The sequence below is a fragment of the Carlito syrichta genome, unplaced genomic scaffold, assembly GCF_000164805.1.
Source record: "Carlito syrichta isolate Samal-C Ts95f unplaced genomic scaffold, Tarsius_syrichta-2.0.1 Scaffold306680, whole genome shotgun sequence".
In the NCBI taxonomy this organism is placed as follows: Eukaryota; Metazoa; Chordata; class Mammalia; order Primates; family Tarsiidae; genus Carlito; species Carlito syrichta.
Window position 1 is genome coordinate 61,367 of NW_007250776.1, and position 5,390 is coordinate 66,756.

Here is a 5,390-nt window from a genome sequence, read left to right on the forward strand (position 1 = left end):
AACTAACTATAGTTTTCATTGGTTTGCTCTATTTTCTTTTTCTTTTTTTTTTTGAGTTGGAGTCTCACTCTGTCACCCAGACTGGAGTGAAGTGGCCGCTCCCGGCCACCGCAGCCTCGACCTGCTGGGCTCTGGCGATCCTTTCGCCTCAGCCTTCCGAGTAGCTGGAATTACAGGCATGCGCTACCATCGCCCAGCTGATTTTTTGGTTTATTGTAGAGATGAGGTCTCGCTGCCCAGGCGGGTCTCGAACCTGCGGGCTCAGGCAATCCTCTCACCTCAGCCTCCCAAAGGCGCGGGATGACAGGCTGAGCCACGGAGCCCGGCTGGTTTGCTCTATTTTCTATTCTCTATTCTATGTACCTTACAACTTTCTTCCTTCTGTTTGTTTATTTATTTTTTTGTCTAATTTGCTTATCTTTTTTCATTTTTGAAGGTAGAGATTTAGATGATTAATTTTCTATGTATTTCCCTCTGAGCACTGCTTTAGCAGCATTTCAAATATTTTTGTATTTGTATGTTCATTTTCACTCATCTTAAAGTATTTTCTAATTTCCCTTGTGGTTTCTTCTTTGGGAGTGTGTTGACTTCCAAATATTGGCGAACTTTCCAATTTTCTTTCTGTTGTTGTCTTATAGCTTCATTCCATTGTGGTTGCAGATTGTCTGATTTCAATCTTTTGAAATTTATTGACACTGATTTGTGACCTAGCATAGGGCCTATCCTGGAGACTGTTCCATGCGCACTTGAAAAGAATGCATATTCTGCTGTTGTTAGGCGAAGTGTTCTATATATGTCTGCTAGATCTAGTTAGTTTGTAGTGTTGTTCAAGTCATCATTATATCTTAATTATGTACTGACCTTTTTATCATTATCAAATGCTCTTTGTCTCTAGAAACATTTGTCTCACACCATTCCAACTTTCTTTTTGTTACTATTTGCAAAGAATATGTTTTTCTATCTTTTCACTTTCAACCTATTTGTTCTAAAGTGGATCTCATAGCTACTTATTGTTGGATCATGATGCGTAACTGCTCTGCCAAGTTCTGCCTTTCAGTTAGAGACTATAATCCATTTATGTTTAATGTAATTATTCATAAAGAAGGACTTGCTTCTACCATATTGCTCTTTGCTTTCTGTCTCATGCCTTTTTTGTTCCTCAAGTCCTCCATTACTGCCTTTTTTGTGTGTGTCAGATTGGTATTTTCTAGGGTACCATATTGATTACTATATTTTTTTATTTTATTCTTGGTTGCCCTGGGGGTTATAATTAGCATCTTAATTTGTAAGCATCTAGTTTAAGTTAATATCAACCTAATTTCAATAGTATACAAAAACTTTGCTCCCGTATAGCTTCACCACTACACCCTTATGTTGTTTTTATCACAAATCGTGTCCTTATAATTGTATACTCATCAATATAAATTTGTTGCTTTATGCAGTTGTCTGTTAAGTTCTATAGAAAAAAAGTAGCTACTGACTGGAAATATATATTAGCAAGGAATTTAGTAATCACTTATGTAAACACCTTGACAGGTGTACCTTGTTTCATTGTGTGGGTTTGAGTTCTTGTGTGGTGTCATTTCATTTCAGCCCGAAAGACTCCTTTAGCACTTCTTGCAGGGCAGGTCAATTAGTGATAAGCTCAAGTTTTTGTTTATCAGCAAATGTGTTCATTTCTCCTTCATTTCTGAAGGATCCTTTTACCAGATATGTAATTACTTATTGACAGTTTTTTTTCTTTCAGCACTTTGAATGTAATCCTGCTGTATTTTGGCCTCCATAGATTCTGATGAGAGATGAGTCGTTAATCTTACTGAAGATGCCTTGCATGTGTTGAGTTGCTTTTACTGCTTTCAGGGCTTTGCTTTTTTTTTTTTTTCTTTGCCTTTCAACCATTTGATCATAATATATCTCAGTGTCATTTTCTTCAAGTTTATCTTATTTGGGGTTTGTTGAACTTCTTAAATTTATAAAGATTCATATTTCTCGCCGGGCTCGGTGGCTCAGCCTGTAATCCCGCACCTTTGGGAGGCTGAGGTGAGTGGATTGCCTGAGGCCGCGGGTTCGAGACCCACCTGGGCAGCGAGACCTCATCTCTACAATAAATCAAAAAATCAGCCGGGCGCGTGGTAGCGCGTGCCTGTAGTTCTGGCTACTTGGAAGGCTGAGGCGGAAGGATCGCCAAAGCCCCGCTGGTCGAGGCTGCGGGGGCCGGGAGCGGCCACTGCACTCCAGTCTGGGCAACCGAGTGAGACTCCAATTCAAAAAAAAAGATTCGTGTTTCTCATCAAATGTGGGGTTTCTTATAATATTATTTCTTCAAACATTCTTTCTTCCCCTTTCCCTCTTCTCTTCCTGCAACTCACATTATACAAACATTGGCACACTTGATGGGTTTTCACAGATCTCTTAGGCTCTTTTCATTTGCCTTCATTCCTTTTGTTTTCTCCTCAGACTAGACAATCTCAATTTGCCTATCTTTAACAATTTTTCTTCCTTTTACTTATTCAAATCTGCTGTTGAACACTTCTAGTGAGTTTTTTGTTATTGTTGTTTTGTTTCAGTTATTATACTTTTTAACTCTGGACTTTCTATCTGGTTCCTTTATGTAATATCTATGTCTTTATTGATATTCCTTGTTTTATGAGACATTATTCTCATAATGTCGCTTAATTCTTTGAACATGGTTTTCTTTACCTCTTTTAGTATATTTGAAGTAGTTGATTTAAAGTCTTTTTTCTGATAAGTCCAATATCTGGGCTTTCTGGGATACAGTTTGTTAACTTTTTTTGTTACTGTGTTTGCACCATACTTACTTGGCAGTTTCTTTGCACACTTCATAAATTTTTGTTGAAAACTGGGCATTTTGAGTGCTAAAATGTGGCAATTCAGGAAATCAGATTCTCCTTCCTCCCCAAAGTTTGTTTGGCTTGTGGTTTCTGTTTATTTAGTGACTTCACTAAACAAATTTTGTAAAATTTGTATTCTTTGTCCTGTGTGGCCACTGAAATCTTTGTTTGGCTTAATAATCACCTAGTGGTTTGACAGAGATGACTTGGAATGCCTGGATCAAAACTAGAAAACATTCCCCATCTTTGCAGATGGGATGTGTGTATCTCTGTGTGTGTGTGTGTGTGTGTGTGTGTGTGTGTGTGTGTGTGCGCGCGCGCGCGCGTGCACGCACACACAGACATTTCTTCTTTTTTTAATTTTAAAGATGTGAGGTACAATTCAGGGTTAGGTAAACAAACATTGATTATGCAGGCACTCTTGTTGATGAGGTATGCCCCTCCCTCTCCTGGCAGTTTCCATCAACTGCTGATCCCACCTCCCCCTTCCCCTGGCAGTTTCCCACTACTGCCAATCTCTTTCTTGCAGTATTATGATAATTGTTCAAGGTCCACTTATGAGTGAGAACATATGGTACTCTGTTTTTTGTTTCTGTGATAGATCACTGAGTATGATCAACTCTAAATCCATCCAGGTTGCTGTGAAATCCGTATGTTTGCCCTTCTTTATGGCTGCATAATATTCCATTGTGTATATGTATCACATTTTTGTTATCCAGTCCAGTTTCGATGAGCAGCATGGTTGGTTCTATGCTTTTGCTATTGTGAATAGAGCTGCAACAAACATATGTGTGCGGGTATCTTTTTTGTAGAATGATTTGAGTTTCTCTGGGTATATTCCCAATAGGGGAATTACTGGGTCATATGGAAGGTCAATTTCTAGTTCTTTCAGATATCGCCGCACTGTCTTCCAAAGAGGTTGCACTACTTGCATTCCCATCAGCAGTGTAGAAGCGTTCCTTTTTCTCTGCATCCTTGCCAGCATCTGTTGTTTTTTTTATTACTGATGATCATTCTTGCTGGACTTAGGTAGTATCTCAATGTGGTTTTGATTTGCATTTCTCTGATGATGAATGAGGCTGAGCACTTTTTCACATGTCTGTTGGATGCTCTTCTTTTGAGGAGTGTCTATTCATGTCTTTGGACCACTTTGTAAAGAGGCTGTTTGTTTTTTTCCCTTTGGCACATTTGAGTTCCTTGTAGATCCTAGATGTTAGGCATTTGTCAGATATACAGTTGGCAAATATTGTTTCCCATTTTGTGGGCTGTCTCCGTGCTCGCTTGATGGTTTCTTTGGCTTTGCAGAAGCTGGTCAGTTTGATGAGATCCCGATTGTGTATCTGATTTCTTATCATATGGGCACTTAGGGTTCTGATCAGGAATTGGTTGCCAGTTCCAATTTCCATAAGGGTGTCTCCTGTATTTTCTAAGATTCTTATAGTTTGAGGTTTTACATTTAAGTCTTTGATCCATTTAGAGTTAATTTTTGTGTATGATGATAGGTACAGGTCATGTTTCGATTTTCTGCATGTGATCAGTCAGTTTTCCCAGCACCATTCACTGATTAGGTTCTCCTCTCCCCAGTGGTTGCTGTTGGAGGCTTTGTCGAAGATGAGTTGGTTGAGAAATTGAGACTTTGCTTCCGGAATCTCTATCCTGTTCCATTAGTCTATGTGCCTGTTCTTGTACCAGGCTGTTTTGATTACTGTAGCCTTACAGTAAAGTTTGAAGTCTGGAAGTGTGATACCTCCTGCTTTGTTTCTTTTGCTAAGGATTGTTTTGGCTATTCGTGGTCGTTTAGGTTTCCATATGAATTTCTGTATTGTCATTTCCACGACTGAGAAGAATGATGTTGGTAACTTAATGGGTGTTGCGTTGAATCTATAGATTGCCTTGGGTAGGATGGATATTTTAACAATGTTGATTCTTCCTATCCATGGGCATGGAATATTTTTCCATTTGTTTGTGTCTTCTTGGATTTCTTTGAGCAGTGTTTTGTAGTTCTCATCGTAAAGGTCCTTCACTTCTCTGGTTAGGAAGATGCCGAGGTATTTCATTTTTTGTGTAGTTATTGTGAAGGGGATTGTGCTTTTAATTTGGGACTCTGCTTGCTTGTTGTTGGTGTATAGGAATGTAACTGTCTTCTGCACATTTATTTTGCATCTTGAGACTTTGCCAAAGTCCTTTATCATTGCAAGCAGGTTTTTGACAGATTCTCTTGGATTTTCAAGGTATAGGATCATATCATCAGCAAAGAGGGATAACTTGACTTCTTTTCCTATTTGGATATCCTGATTTCCTTCTCTTGTCTAATTGCCCTAACTAGGACTTCCAACACAGTGTTGAACAAGAGGGGTGAGAGTGGGCACCCTTGTCTTATTCCAGTTTTCAGGGGAAATGCTTCCAGTTTCTGCCCGTTTAGCAGTATGTTAGCTGTGCATTTATTGTAGATGGCACTTACTATTTTGAGGTATTTTCCTTCTATATCTAGTGTTTGAGGGCTTTTATCAAGAAGGGATGCTGGATTTCATCAAAAGC